This window comes from Ctenopharyngodon idella, chromosome 1 (assembly GCF_019924925.1).
Source record: "Ctenopharyngodon idella isolate HZGC_01 chromosome 1, HZGC01, whole genome shotgun sequence".
Classification (NCBI taxonomy): domain Eukaryota; kingdom Metazoa; phylum Chordata; class Actinopteri; order Cypriniformes; family Xenocyprididae; genus Ctenopharyngodon; species Ctenopharyngodon idella.
The window spans coordinates 35295136-35312247 of NC_067220.1; the positions used below are offsets into that span (position 1 = coordinate 35295136).

Genomic DNA, 17112 nt, shown 5'->3' on the forward strand with positions numbered 1-17112 from the left:
GTTTTCTCTTATGCTCAACAATGCAACATTTATTAGATAAAAACACAGTAAAAACTGTAATATATATATATATATATATATATATATATATATATATATATATATATATACACACACACACAGGTACACTATGGATTAAATTGTTCTGTCTATCAGCATTATAGCACCATCAGTACTATAGTGAAAAACAGTCTTCTGTTCTGAAAATCATAAGGGACCAGGGAAAGCAGAGAGCTGGAGAGATAGAAAGAAGAAAGAGAATGAGAAGAGGAAGAGTGTCTGTGTTTAGAGATTAGAAAGAAGCCTGGTGTCAGACGGATACACAGCAGAATTAAACTGCAGAATTAAGATTTTATGTTCAGTTTTGACTGATGATGCTGTGTTGTGGGTTCATTCTGGACTAACTGATTTGTATTTTGTGCCAGTTTCATTATGCTGTGGATAATTTGATTGCATTTCCAATGTTTGTTTGCCATACTAAAGCTTGTGTGTTGTACCAACAAGGGCCACCATAGTAAATAAAATGCTATTCATTTTTATAGCATACAAGGCTTTAATTACTCAACATAGCAAAACATAGCAAAATGTTACACTAACAATATCCTTCAAAATGATGTATAAACTACCATAAAAGAGTTTTCTGAAATGGTGAAAAATTATCAAACTAAATACATAATTATATTTTTGCCCCATTCTGCCAAGAATTTATTGCCTGAATGTGGCATTTTGCATTCAGTGAACAACCCAATTTAAATGTGCAAATCAAAACAGTTTTGTTAAAACAGACAATTATTAAGACATGCTGATGAGAACTCAAACATCTCTGTGCATCATTCTGCCTTCCACAATTCATTTTTTGCAAAAAAAAAAAAAAAAAAAAAAAAATATATATATATATATATATATGAATGGAAAACTAAGGCATTGTTTCCATTATAATTACTGTTCAGCATCAAGTTCTGGCTTATGAAACCAAACTGTTTGTTAATTAATGTGGCAGTTCCTACACCACATTCTAAAAGAATTCTTTTGTATTTTCTGTCAAATGTTTTTTTTTTTTTTTTTTTCCATCATGCTGACAGTTTTGTAAAAGTACTAGTTTTCACATGAACAGACAAAGAGACATCCCATCAAGCGTTATCGCAGCTTGAGAGAATTGTATTTGTGCTATTTGTGTTGTGTGGACAGAAGGGGAAAAGAGACAACCCATACATCATTTTTTTCCTCTCTCTCTCTGATGCCTAGGGCTCTGAAAACCTCTGTATATATGTGCATAGTGTGAGTGTTTGTTTATGGCTTCTCTGTTGGTTTGACCTCACCAAAAGGGTGTAAACAAGCTCCTTATCTGAAAACTTTGGTGAAAAGGATCTGCATTGTTTCAAGCTAATCTTCCAGGTATGCTTTGACAGTCATCTGGGGACTCACAAAAATTCAGGTTGCCAACTCACTGAACTCTAAAGCTGCCAATGTGCTTCTTGAACATTTTGGCTACAGATTGGTACTTAGCTGAAAAAGAAAAGTTGTTCCATAAATTATAATAACATTATGAGGGCTGACAAAGTCTGCAATTGAATAACCTGGAATTGCTCCACTTGAGGTTCTAAAATATTTCTACACAGCTTTTCCAGGAGGTGTAGGGTACAGCGGGGCTAAAGGGCTGTTTATTTTCTCCCAAAACCGTAAAGATCAACAAAACCGACCAACATCCATCATCATGTCTTCATTTCAACCGTTTATTGATAATTAAAGGTGCAATATTCTCTACAGAAACTTTTTTGTTATACTGGTTGAAAGTATCCTGATAGCAATCACTATGTTAAATGGTCTAAATGTATTTTTAGAAATATATAACGTCTATGGAAGGCGTAGGACCATAAAATGTTCATCCGATCATTATATTCGGTCATAATAAGATGCCTATCAACGTATGTTTTTACAAACCCTTGCGCAGGCAGTCACTGAGCACCGCTTACCTTTTATAGTTCCTACCGAATCAAAACAACAATCTTATGCTGCGTTCGCGCCATAACTACTGCAATTAAGAGATGGCTGTTCATGTCCTCAGACTTGGAATTATGTGTTTCCATGATAACAGTATCAACACTGAAATGAATCTGCAGCAGTCAGGTACAAGCTCTCTAAGTTGTTTATGTTCCTTTTTATTGTAATGTTATGTGCTTTGAGACATGAGGTAGTTTAACGCTGTCTCTTGTGATGCTTCGCCGAGAGCAGCTGCGTGCGTTCATGTGTTTTGGAGGAGGCATGGCTTTGGACGGAGATTTGCATTGTATGTTTTCAATGCTAGCAGGCTAATGTTAGCATTTCCTAGATCACCTACTGCACCTTTAAAAACTGAAAACCTTGTATGAACTTTGAGGTCATTGTATGCAATGAACAAATTAAACATTTTAGGCCATTTAATAACATTTTGAAATATTCCGGATTTAGTGTATGAGACAAAAACTTTCTTTATGATTTTGTAAAATGTGATTAAATCAATGCCTTTTTACTAGTGTTGAATATAGGACAGTATTTGGAGTTAAAGTCCCCATTTGGTAGGAGCCAAAACACACTTTATATTTAAATTACATTTTTAAAGTTGCTTTTTCATTAATCTTGATTTCTCACATCTTGTGGTTTTTTTTCAGGGCAAGTCAGCATGAACTGCAGCGCTAATAGAGTCTCATGAATGTGCAGATGTGCACAGAAGACCAATGGCCAAGGTCAGGATTTTCATTAAATAATACATTAAATTTCGATTTGTTTTTCACCCTGTCGTATACCCCCCAAACACTTGGAATATGTGACGTGTTGCATAGGATCATTTTGTGATACTTTTGCGTCTTTTTTAAAAGGTTGATTCTGGTCTCTATCCGCTGCCATTATATGGACAAGCACAAGCAAGACATATTTTTAAATTTCTCCTTTTGTGGTCCGAAAAAGAAAGAATGGCACAGAACAACACCATGGTGAGGAAATGATGACTTAATTTTCATTTTAGGGTGAACAATCCCTTTTAGGGTGGAGTTTAGCCTTGCTATATCCTAATTTGAATGTCTGTTATAGGATATATTCCAGAGAGAATTGTTTTCTACTTCATATGGGTACAGAAGAGAATGCTGTCACATACACTTGCAGATTTCCGAAAGGTCTGCTCATGTATTCTCTATCCACTCTCACCCCATCAAAACCTGAATCACAGATCACAGTTTGCATTGATTCACCCAATAAAAAAAACTGTCAAAATGTTTTTGTGTTCTGTGAAAGGTGTAAGAGATCAGGAGATGCATCATTGCTTTTTTTTCTTTTTTCAGTTTCACCATCTTATCGCATGACGGCTCAAGGGTTTCTCCCTCGGAACACTAATCAAACTTCAGAAGATCTCAAACTGTCTTCAGAATCTCTACCTCTAACATCCCATCAACTTCCACTTAGCATTCCTTCAATATTATTGGGTCAAAGAGTTTATTTTCTCACACGTTTTTTGATACATACAAAGAAAACAAATATGTGGAAATCGACACACATCTTCTAGCTTCTTGTTATTAGAGAAGATAACCTTGTTATGATAAGGTCTGGAAGCATAATTTGTCCCAGCTGAATAAGTGATCCGAGTGAACAGTGAACGGTTTGATCTCTGAGAGGGATATGATCTATACATAAGATGCGAGATCAGCAGTACCCGAGTCCAGTGTTACATTTTGGTATTATTTAAATACTATTGTAGTATTTATTCGTATTTTAGATTAGCTTTTATTTTTGTATTTTCCAGTTGTCATTTTGCTATATGTGCTTTTGTCGATTTTATTAGTCTTTTTTTTTTTAAATCTTTTTTCATTTTTAACTGAAATAAGTGAAAGTTGAAACTTATTTCAGTTAATTGCCATTTCTAATAAGTCTTTCCATCTAACATCTACATCTATATCTTTTATTTCAGCTTTATTTAAATTGCCGGTAACAATTTTGAATAGTTTTAGTTAACAATAACTGTCTGGGTTACACAAAAAAAGGAGAAAGGTGAGTATTTTGTATCCATTTCCATCATGGCTGTGGCCTTAATTTGAAAACAAGATTAAATGACTGAATTATCATCTTTTATGTTGGTCTTCAGAGTAAGACATGACTGTATTTAAGACAAACACAATATCACAAAGAATAATGCAAAATATGACCAACTTATAAATCCAAAAATGTACTCTTCTAACATTTTGTCCTTGGCTGCAAGATAATTTTTTTGGTTATCAGCAGCAATGCTTTAAAATAAATTATCTTGCAGCCAAGGGCAAAGTGGGTGTTCTAAAATGTTTCAAAAAGACACAATCATAGTTTTCAAGTTCTCACACTAAATGTGGATGTGAATAGTCTATTTAGAACAAAAGCATTTTGTATTATCTGCTGCAGGCACAATGCCTGGATACTCATTAGATAATAGATATCTCCACGTATAGAAACCCATCTACCACATCATTTCAAAAAATCAATTTAATTGGCAAAAATTAGCACTGAAAGAGCACCTATGAACAAAAACACACGCACAAGTACTCACAAAACACAAAATATATACGGCATGCTACTGTTATAGTGTGAGCCTTAAGCAACGTTATATAACAGCCAACTCTGCTAAAACAGTCCCCTATTTCCCCAGGTTGCATTAACATTAATGGAAAATCCATGCAGTCATTTAAACATCCGGATGCAGAAGCTGCTTTTAGTGCCACTATCTCGGGTTCTAAACGCACAAAAAGACAGATTAAAGGTGGGAAGAGTTTTAGATACCAAGAGATGTACTGGTGTAGAGCTGATCTCTTTGATGTGAAATGTTAGGTTTGTTTTAATGCAATGTAGGTCTAATGAGAAAATGAAGCAGAAAGTAAATCTTATGAACATGAATATGAACACATTGGCCAACATAACACAGTATCATTGCTTGATTCATTGAGTATAGGGCACAATGAAAGTCGTTATTTATTTATTTATTTATTTATTTATTTTTGCTCACAAAAAGTATTCTTGTCGCTTCATAACATTAAGGTTGAACCACTGTAGTCACTTGAAATGTTTTAAATATGTCTTTAGTACCTTTCTGGGCATCTGAAAGTGTTAATTGTCTTGCTGGCAATGGAGGCCACTGAGCCATCGGATTTTATCAAAAATATCTTAATTTGTGTTCCGAAGATGAACGAAGGTCTTACAGGTGTGGAACGACATTTTTGGGTGAATTAACCCTTTATGAACATGAAACCAAAGTTGAAAAACCTTTTTCCTTTTTTTTTTTACAGGATACTGTAGTATTTATTATCACACTGATTTGCAGTGAATAGTAATGCACTGAAACACTTTTTAAATATTTTTGTTTGGTGTTCTGTTGTCAGGATCAGCAGAAGAACGAATTTAATGGAAATGAATAACAACTGGTCCTCAAATCATGGAGAAAATCCTGCATATGTTCATATGTATATCTGTGCAAATAAATGGAAGCTTGTGTGCTAGTAATTGTGTGCAGAGGTGTGACACATGTTCTGTGGGGGGCTGTGTATATGTGTGGGAGTGTATGCACTCTGTGTGATGCGGATGTCTCCCCACTAGGAGACATCTGTGAAAAATGTGACCCCCATGGACCACAGTGTCCGGTGCGGCGCTAGTGATGGCCCATGGGACTCAGATGGAACTGAGGACACAACATGGAACTCATAAAACATGTGCTACTTAAAGCTGGTAGAACTTAACCCTCTGCTCCGATGAGAGGGGAGATTTGCCGTCTCTCTTATAACGGTTAAGGACATGAATGTTGTTCCCAGATCAGAGTTGTTTCATGAGGACAGGGCAATGGACTTTGATTTGTTGTTTTAATAGCACTAAAATAGTGATGCTCTCGGATGTAGGCATGTGGAGTCATTTAAGTTCTGTTCATTTCATTAGGACGGCAGGGGTTTGGTCAGACATCAGAAATATACTGGTCATGAAATTATCTTTATGGAATCTAATGTCCAAACTGAAGGGATTAGCATGATATGAAACCATTTATGGAGTAATTTCACTGTGATGTTAGGGTTATTTCCTTAATAGTATTTTATTAATATTGGCCTTTGCAATAGAAATGTTGGGAAAAACTAAATAAATAAACACAGGATATGCCCTAGACCTAGACCATATGAAAGAAACCCAAACAAAGTGCGAATATTCAACCACTGCTTTACCAATCTGACAGTATATGACAATTCACACTGAAATGTACAATACGCTATGAATCACAGTAAAAAGTATTGCCTTTATGTGCACTTTTTTTTTAGACTGATGCTAGAGACACTGTGAAGTGTATTAAGAATATTAATATGGCCACAGATGGCAATTTGAAGCTATTTGCATCATAGAAATAAAATCAAGGTCCTCTAGACCTCAACAAGCACATAATTACTTCTCTCATAATGACTCAACCCCTCCTGCATGCACTAAATGAAAAAAACAAACAATAAAAAATATAATTTTAATCATTTTAGAATGATTTCTGAATCATGTGACACCTTGAAGAATGGAGTAATGGATGCAGAAAATTCAAAATATAAAACAGTAATTTTAAATTGAAATAATAATTCACAATATTACTGTTTTTACTGTATTTTTGATCAATTAAATGCAGCCACGGTGGGAATTAGAGATTTCTTTCAAAAATACTTAAAGGGGACATATCATGAAAACGTCTCAGGTTACGTATATAACCATGGTTCCCTGAGAACAGGGAACGAGGCACTGCATTTGACACGCTGTGGAGAACGCCTCCTTGTGAACAGGTGTCTGAAAACAATTATCAAATCACAACAATCCTATTGGCCGGCGTCAGCCTATGACGTCATAATGGCGTGACCCGGAAGCATATAAGGAGCGCCTAGAGAACCAGTCAGTACCTTATCGTCTGAAGGGACTGTTCAGCAGGCAGCCCCGAGGCATGGCTATGAAACGCAGTGTCTCGTTCCCTGTTCTCAGGGAACCATGGTTACATGTAACCCTGAGACGTTCCCTTTCAAAAGGGAACTCAACACTGCGTTTGACACGCTTTGGGGAATGATATACCAAAGCTGCCATGCTTGAGGGGAGTGCATACCAAAGAATGGCTTAGACAAACGTCAGAACTAGCAGTTTCAGCTGAAATGCCAGAACCACTCCCCCCATTGGGTCATACATAGGCTGTCAGTCACAGCATTTCCTATGGCCAACAGCCCAAGCTATAAGCCTCAAAGAGGCCTTCCACAGAAGGCCTACCAAGGCCACTCAAAGGCTTCTGGAACCAAGCTTCTTTTCAAAGAAAAGAGGGTACCTTTAAGGAAATGTAGCCAGGGGGCCCGAAGGAACCCTAGCCAGTCAATTGTCAGGGGAACATATTCGACCCTGATTGCCACCTGGGAGGCCGACCTGGTCTAATAGTGACCTAGTCTTGGCCAACAATCTGTCTGATCACAGAGTCTCAATTCACATTCTTCAGAGAAGATATCCAGTAAGAGGGACTGCAAAAAGGCAGTAACCAACTCAGACCAGATCGTAGAGACGGGCATCCTGGAGAGCAGGACTCAGCTTAGCGCTTTTTACCCTTACAAATGAGGGGAGTAAAACTCTGCACAATTTTAGGATCTACTCAGCGCTTGTTTATCTATGCACTGAGGAGGCTGTGCACTCTAAAGGGACCCAAACAAGGGGAGTACAACCAGCCTAAGAGCTGGTCTTCAACAGGGAGGCCTTCAACCACTGACCAGACTTAGGGAGCTAAGTACTATAAAGAACAACACTCTAAACGAGGGGAGTACTGGGCTCAACTTAACAGGTAGATCATACTGTAGGCACAAAATCATGGAGGCTCCCAGAGAGCCTGCAACATAAACTAATCCTACACAATGTAGAATATATTACAGCAGCCTTGCAAAGGCCATTCATGTGAAAACTACATGCTTAATCTGCTAAAAGACACCCAGATGTGGGGGATTCGCTTACAGGGCAGCCTGTGAAGGCCACACACCTAAAAGCAACTCAATTGCTGATAATGCAAGAGCCCACAAAACATGGGAACTCGTTCTGATTGAAACCGAGTTTAACTAGCAGGTAAGACTGTAGAGTGCCCACATAATGGTCTACCTCAACACATTCCAACAAGCAGTGTACTCAGTAAAAACACTATTTACTCTTTAAACAAGAGGAGTACAAACTTACGCCATCATGCTCTGAAGGAGGCCCAAACAGGGCCTGCGACTCCAGAAAGACACGTGGCGTCAGCTAGTGGCAGTGTCTAAGCTCTAAGGGAGCTATATATGAAAACCAAACCATCCAGTGAGGTTAACTATTTAACTCAACCTGAGTTTAATTCTATCCACACATTCCAACAGGCAATGTACTCAGTAAAAACACTTTTTACCCTTTCAGCAAGGGGAGTACAAACTATGTCACTATAATCTTAAGGAGGCCAAAGTCAGGCCTACTACTCCAGAAAACACGGGTGCTAGCCTGTGGCAGTATTAGAGTTTACTGACCTCACATAGTGTAGGGCAGGAATCAGAACTAAAGTAATAAAGTACAAACAACCTTGAGGGAGAGGGAGGGGAGTACTATTAACCCAACCCTGAAAAATACAGGGTGGGTACTTCACAACAGAAATTCTCACCAAAAACAGATACAATCTGTACTGAATGGTAGCTTCAGTGTCTTCAGTGAATTCTGCAAAGAATGAAGCCAACACATTCATAAAGGGGACCAACAAAGTACTACCCTTAATAATTATATAATTCCAGCCAACCTAATGGAACTTCAGGGCCCTTACACCGCATTTCCTATACAGGGAACCGAGGTCTAACATATATAAATATATAAAGAGACCTACCAAGCCACCTTCAGCAGGTCCAACTGATATGCTTGCAAACAGACATTGTGTGTAAAGCAGCACCAGCCTGACCTGCTGCTGCATATAACCTGCCACCCAAGCAAGACTACCATATTATCATGACTTAAAGGCAGGACCGGAGCTTTAGCATTGGAGCCTGCCTATGTCACGAGATAGTTACACCCATCTCGTCAATAGGAAGCATCGACGCGTATCCATACGCACTCCATCAACACCAGCAAATTAGCCCGATGATGTCGATGAATGCGAGCTGAATACAGGTTCTTCCATGTCTTCTCGATCTCAGTATGAAGATCAAGAAGGAATGGAAGGCTCACGGTGGCTGGAGGATTATGGTTAAAAAGGAACCGTTTGTCGAACAATTCGTGAGTGGTTTCTTTCTTAACCTGCTCCAATGGCAGCTGCAGTCTGCCAGAGGCACGTTCCATAATCTCAAACAGCTGTATATACGCGGGGGCAGGGTGGCTTTGAGGATTCAGGAGGCTCACCATCTTCATCCTCATCAGCCATCTCCTGCTCTCTTGTTTGACTTAGAACAAGAGGAGCAATTGCTGCTGGATCTAATGATGTCAAAGACAACACATCATCATAATCCAGCAGCTCTCTCCCGTCACCCACCGAAGGTCGCGGGGAATTGAGAATTGAGAACCCCATGATCTAGTCTCTGCTCTGCCTCAGCAAGAGTAAGACCTGAACCATTAGGCACAGCTGCCGGTCCTTCTTCTCTCGAGGAGAAGACCAGAAGAGAGTGAAGCATTTTTACAAGTAAAACACGCTCAATAAAAACAGACAGATCCCACTTTGTTCTCATAAAAGACAACGTATAAGTTATGTGTGTGATCAGATGTCAACACGGATGCGCACACTTCTGGAAACGTTTGTCAGACATAATTTGTCTTACCTTAATACCAGTTTGATATCGCTTGCTTTCAAACAGTCCCTGAAGACGAAAAGATACTGACTGGTTCTCTAGGCGCTCCTTATATTCTTCCAGGTCACGCCATTATGACATCATAGGCTGTCGCCGGCCAATAGGATTGTCGTGATTTGAGAATTGTTTTCAGACACCGGTTCACGAGGAGGCGTTCCCCAAAGCGTGTCAAACGCAGTGCCTCGTTCCCGTTCGAAAGGGAACTGTTTGTTTCCACCCACTGTGCCGCCAATTTTTTTTTTTTTTGCAAGCAACAACGGTGTACCAGTAACATCGTGTCGCGTCACAACAGCTAAAAGCTGTCTACACTGAATGCGACAAACCGACCATTGCAAAGCACTTGGACTACGTCAGAAATAGAAATTTTATCTTGTAAAAAGGGGAATAATAGGTTACCTTTAAACATAGCTGTAATATTATAGTGAATTAAAACAACCCTATGCTAAATTTGTTTCCTTAAGAGAGTAACATATTACATAGAAACACTTTAAGTCTTAATACCAAGCTAATATTAGGTTTAAATTCTTCTCTATTTGAAGCTCAGACAGCCGGAAGAGGTGATTGACAGCTGGAATTTTCCACATTGAGTGGTGTGGAAATGGACTCGGGCTGCGACAAGTAGACTGGGAACAGGGAACATTGTCAGGGGAATCACCCTCTAATAAAAGTGTGTGTGTGAAACCTACAGATTCTGCAGCTGTGGTTATGTTTGGCCCAATCAGTTGTTTTTCTGTGGTTTAATTAGCTAGAGCAATGGCTAAACCATCCCCTCAAATGGTGTCGGCTGTGAATCTTGAATGTCTCATCACTGCACAACAAAATAACATCCGTCGACAGCAGATATCCTTTCAGTCCGAGACCTATTAGAAAGACCTCAACTACAAAACTGTTTCCTAATCAGCATAACAAAGTGTCTTTGCATCACTCAGATGCACATAGCAGTGTGTAACCTGGTTGCGGGTAGGTAGGTAATAATCTCTGATGTACGAGATGATGGTGGCTTTCATCTGAGAGGTAAAAGTGCCTGGTGTTCATTTGCTGTGTGACTCACAGGCAAATTCTGTCAGTCACAAACCCAAAGGACGTCACCGTGTTGTAAAGCAGACAGCACATGCATAGTGTCAGTTCAATTAGAGCATAGCACTGAGTCCTTCAACGGTACTATATTCACTTTAGGCTCCACAGAGACTTTTTAAGACTGACTGTTGTATAAATGGAGCACTGTTAAAAACCTGCCAGCTTCAAACAAACAACTGCCCTTTATTCCCTTACACATTAGCTGCGTCTCATTTCGGAGGCTGCGTCCTTTGGAGGATGAGACCCAGCTATTGAGTGTTGAATAACTATATCTGTAGCAGAATATTTTCCGCAAATTTTCCGAAAGTGAGAGTCATAAAGTACATCATTGGAGATCTGTACTACACTGTAAAAAACGATTCTTCGAAGTTGTAAATAAAGCGTTTACTGAAGTACATTTTACAAGAAAACACCACTCCAGTCTTTCTACTTCAAAATTTCATGTTTAATTCAGTGTGTACTTGCTTGTTACTTTCTGAGTGAAAATTGTTTCTACACCAATTTTTTTTCAGTGACACATATTTGGAAGCCTATTTTTCGCCACCTGAGAAAAAAATTGTGCTTTTGCAAATCATAATTGTTACATTAAAAGTCAAATTAATATACTAATTAATATTTATGAGATGAAAAAGTCCAAATTCTGACTTGTTATAATTGTGACTTTTTTATTTTGACTTTTTGTAATAATTGTGACTTAGTTTGCCATAATTTCAAATTTTTATATCATAATTATGCCACTTAGTATGTCATAGTTATGACTTTTTGTCAATTTTTACTTTTTATGTTATAATTATGACATAAAAAATCAAAATTATGACTTGGTATGTCATAATTTTGACTTTTTGTCATAATTGTGACTTAGTATGTCATAATTTTCACTCTCATAATTTAAATTTTTTGTATCATAATTATGCCACTTTGCATGTCATAGTTATGACTTTTTATATCAAATTTGACTTTTTGTTATAATTATGAATTTGTATGTCATAATTTTGACTCTCCTTATTTTGGCTTTTTTTTATATCATAATTATGTCACTTAGTATGTCATAATTTCGACTTTGTATCTTATAATTCTGACTTTTTATGTTACAATTGACATAAGTCAAATATTTTTCATAATTCTGACTTTTTATGTTATATTCTTTGAGGGAAATGCCAGAATTAGTTGATGCATAAGACGAAAAGCATGAAGAGAAAGAAGCTTTGTGGTCTTCTTATTTAACACAAGATTCATAATTAATGACCCTATTTAGTAGAAACAGTCAATTAAAAATGCATAATTAAAGGTTAGTCATTAATTAATAATGGATTGTTTTCGATTTTCTATATAATTTAGGTTATTTTACTGCTGCAGGCTGAAGCATCCTAATAAAACCTAAAAGTCTTCCAGAGCTGATTTTGGAAGGTAGCTGACGGTGTTCAGGTGGAGGATTTCGTCAAAGGGGAAAAAAAAGAAAAAAAAACATTCATTCATGAAAGGACCTAACAGGCCTGGACCTGGTGAGTGTGACAGCACAACCACTGTTCATAAACATCTCAGATAGGAAAGAGTAATGACATTGCGGGTCTGACAGCTGAGCAAAAACGGTTTCAGTTAGAGCTACAGAGAGGGTAACTCTGTTGCGGTTGTCTTGTCAAATTTGACAATTTCATACCAAGACCTGTAATCCTTTCCAAAACACATTACAGTTCTGTTGTTATAGAAAAAGAGAGTGATCTGTTTGTGTTCTAATTGCCTTGGAAAATAGTAAAAGAGGGAAACCAATAGCCTACTTGCACAGAATACAATAAACTCAACCTTGTACAACAACTAAATATACCCACTAAGCCTAAGTAAATTGTTCTAGAACTTCCACCACCGAATTAGACACGCCTCCTCTTTCTACAGCAATATAATTACCTGTCAAGCATCTGTTTTTTTTAGCCTTTTGAAGCTCAATATCCTGCAGCGATGAAAAGCGATGTTCATGAACATTTTGCACCCTCCAAATAAAATCCACCTCACACTCTCAACTTCCGGCTTCCCATATATGAAAACGTGTGAAATGATTGACAGGCAGATAGCGCCTCAAAGCCTTTTGATTGGCTAAATAAAGAGTCAGATCACGGCCAAGGTTATCTAGGATATTATATGATATATATGGCCACTTCCAGCTTTGTTGTTTTAGCAATGTTTTAATGACCATCCAAATTTAGGCCACATCCACACGAAACCAGAGCTTTCTCTATCCAATCTTTTTTTTTCCTCATCTCAAAAAAAATCTGTGTACACACAAAACCACTGAAACCGACTCAAAACGATGCAGTATACATGCCAGATCAGTATGTGGTGCTGTAATTCTGCCACAGAGATACACTTAAAACAGAGAATAACACTTGGAGCATGTGCATAAACCTTGCACGCTGTATACAAACTTTAGTAAAGCTTAGAAATAAAGCTTTACTTTAGTAAAGCTAATAGGCTAATAGCTTCTGCAGCACGAACACAAGCATGTAGTCCGCTATTGTTATTGTTGTTGCTGTTACGTGACGTAGCGATGTCTGACTAGGGTCGAGACGTGGGGTGATGACATTATCGTTTCACAGAATATACGGATTGGCTGTACACACGAAAACGCAAGGGAGTCGTTTTCAGATTTATCCACTCTGGGACCCGGTTTAAAAAAATAGCGGTTTCAGACTCTCAAAATGCCGGATATGTCTGGACGAAACGCCGATACGACACAAATTTTTTATGTATACATTTAAACGCATCTCCATGTGGACAGGCTCTTATTTTTTTGGTCTTTTTTATGATACAAACAGAAAATACAGGAAATATGTACACAAAATGTAAAAAAAAAAGAAAGAAAGAAAAAATCTGAACAAAATGGCTTCTTTAAGCAAAAATCAGTATTTAGTGTGACTTGGACTTCTTCCAGTTTCTCAAAGGAGAAAATCTGAAAAACTTCTCATCAGATTTTGAAAGTTTTCTTGGCCTTGCAGTCCTTTTCCATTCCATTTAGGTTTAAGAGAGCCGGTGCCTGCTATTGCTCAAGTGTAAGAGGAGGTCACTATATACTTGCCACTTTAGCCTATAAAAGCTGTTTTTTATTTGTTTTTTGTTTTGTTTTTTTCCTGTTTTTTAATATTGCATACAAATTTACTGTATTTTCTGGTGATATTCTAATAAAGAGACTGAGAAATAATTATATATGGTCATTATATCATTGCTTAAACAACATCTAATAGTGGCCTAAGACTTTTGCACAGTACTATGTGTATATACTGTATGTAATTGGTCTAATGCAGAATCATGATTAGACCTATAATCAATTTGTGTCTCATGCTGTTTTTCCTGGTTTCATAATGTTCACTTTACACTCTTGAACAAAAACCTCCTTTTGCCTTCGCAATATGCAGAATTCTTTGCATTATGGTTTTAGAAGAGCGCTGGAAACATTCCTTAGGGATTTTTGTCCATGCTTACTCGCATGCAGTTTCACATTCATACTTTAAACCTTCCATTCTGCCTCCTCTGAGGGCTGTACAGGCCACCAGAGTCAAATTTGAAAATGGGTAGTTTGTGGCTATATGGGGATGCACATAATCAAAGCAATGCTCAGGCAGCCTGCGTCATTCGGCTGATGGTCGGTTGGTCTAATGTGTCACAAGAAAACATTTCCAGGGCTGTTACACCAGCTTCACCGCTGTGCCCTGGTGACACAAGGCAGGAAGGATGTGTGGATTTATGATGTGCCAGATTCTGGCCATACCATCTGCCTTTTGCAGGCAGGATTTTGCAAGCCATGCAGTGTCTATCCAATTTTAGCTGTTCAGATTTGGTGATCATGTGTGAATTGTAGCCTCTGTTTCCTCCTCTCAGCTGGAACTAAGCTTCTTTGCTTAGGATTAGGAAAGGAACTTGGAAGAGCTGCAGACAACACTACAGACAACAGATTCATCCTTGCAACAGCATGTCTGCTGCTTATATTCAGTTAGGTTACAAATCTTGAGATGACAATCTCCTTTGATGTTGCAGTATGTAATGTCCACGTCAAATGATCATACAAAACATCTATGTAGAATGTAAATTTCAGGTTTTGATATGTGTCTCATGCCATCAGTGATGACTACCTGGAAGGCATCATAAAATATTCAAACACTGACTGTGATTGGCAGTCAGATGTGGTGTCTTGCGTATTTCTAAAGCTGCAGCGATTTATGAAAAATGCTGTTGAAAGTGGATCGGACCGAGCACCATAACAAAGGACAAAGGCAGAGAGAGAGAGTGAGTGAGTCGAGGGAGATTTGAAAAAAAGACTGTTAAAAGAGAGATGGCCGAGAGACATTACAAAAGAGAAAAGGTCAGAGGAATATCACTGGGAAAAGAAGGGTTATGATCAGGCAAGAGCTTTAGGACCCGCGTTAATGTTAGAAAAGCTGGTAACACTTTACAATAAGGTTCATTAGTTAATCATTAGTTAACATATTAACTAACATGAACTAACCATGAGCAATACATTTGTTACTGTATTTGCTAACCTTCGTTAAAGTTAATTAATGAAAATACAGTTGTTCATTGTTTGTTCATGTTATTTCACAGTGCATTAACTAATGTTAAAGGAACACTCCACTTTTTTTGAAAATAGGCTCATTTTCCAACTCCCCTAGAGTTAAAGAGTTGAGTCTTACCATTTTCGAATCCATTTAGCCGATCTCCGGGTCTGGCGGTATATCATTGAATCTGATTAGACCGTTAGCATCTCGCTCAAAAATGACCAAAGAGTTTCGATATTTTTCCTAAACTTGACTCTTCTGTAGTTACATCGTGTACTAAGGCCGACGGAAAATGAAAAGTTGCGGTTTTCTAGGCCAATATGGCTAGGAACTATACTCTCATTCTGGCGTAATAATCAAGGAACTTTTCTGCTGTACCATTGGTGCAGCAGGCGCAATGATATTACGAGCGCCTGTGACCCCCTGCTTGCACAGGGACCGTGCCTTGCAACCATGGAGACATTTGTGAGAGACACTGCGCAATATCATATCAATATCAATATCATTGCGCCTGCTTAGTACACGATGTAACTACAGAAGAGTCAAGTTTTAAATAGGAAAAATATCGAAACTCTTTGGTCATTTTTGAGCGAGATGCTAACGGTCTAATCAGATTCAATGAACTAGGCTAAGCTATGCTAAAAGTGGTACTGCCAGACCCGGAGATCAGCTAAATGGATTCGAAAACGGTAAAACTCAACTCTTTAACTCTAGGGGAGTTGGAAAATGAGCCTATTTTCAAAAAAAGTGGAGTGTTCCTTTAACAAGATTTTAATAATGTATTAGTAAATGTTAAAATTAAAATTAACAAAGATTAATAAATGCTGTATAAGTGCAGGTCATTATTAGTTCATTTTAACTAATGTTAACTAATGAACCTTATTGTAAAGTGTTACCGAAAAGCTTTCACCGGAGAGACCTACTGTAAGTGTGAAGGCCTGAAAATGAACGTCAAGGTTGCGTTGTTTCTGCTCCACGTTGGTTTTGAGTGTGTGGAGCTGGCAACCAACAACAAACTCGTGCTTATATATACTCGTGTATGTTAATTTTTCATTTTTTCATGAAGATTTATTTTGCTTTGCTTCTGCTAAAGAGACATCCACTCTTGTGTGTTTGTGATTTTGGGGGCGGAGCAATGAAAGGAGGGGTGTGTTAGTTTGGGTTGATTTTAAATATCAACAGTGTTCAACAAGGATACTGCTTACTGCACCTTTAATGTGTATCCCAGTACTATTTTACCAGAGTTTCTTTGCATAATTGCTTCCTCCCAACTTCTCATCAAGGGATCCTGTGACTCTTTAGTTTCCCCTCCAGCTTTTAGTGTGCATCTGGTCCTACAGGTGGCAGCTTGGCAGCTGCACAGAGTCATTAGGAATAGCATTAATTCTGACTTTACTGCACAGTGCTTTCAGAGGTTTATTTTTACTCAAAAAGCTGTCATGACAAGAAAATGTTTTCTACCACACACACACACACACACACACACACACACACACACACACACACACACACAAAGTGGTATTTACCTTCTTTGTAGATGGCATTCACCAGAAATACAAATGGAAAAGTGTCATATTGCACATTTCTACACAAAAATCTGAAATATTGCTTAAAGGGTTAGTTCACCCAAAAATGAAAATTATCCCATGATTTAAGCCATCCTAGGTGTATATGACAATCGG

The 17112-nt window shown here is 38.0% G+C and overlaps 1 long non-coding RNA gene across 1 annotated transcript in view; it reads left to right on the forward strand.

The window, feature by feature from the left end:
* LOC127511204 (uncharacterized) overlaps positions 1 to 2970 on the forward strand; it is a 46992-nt gene extending 44022 nt beyond the window's left edge. The window contains exons 2-3 of the long non-coding RNA XR_007929881.1: positions 2649 to 2723; positions 2856 to 2970. This is a non-coding gene — a long non-coding RNA (uncharacterized LOC127511204). The remainder of the gene's footprint in view (positions 1 to 2648; positions 2724 to 2855) is intronic.
* Positions 2971 to 17112: the final 14142 nt, after the last annotated feature.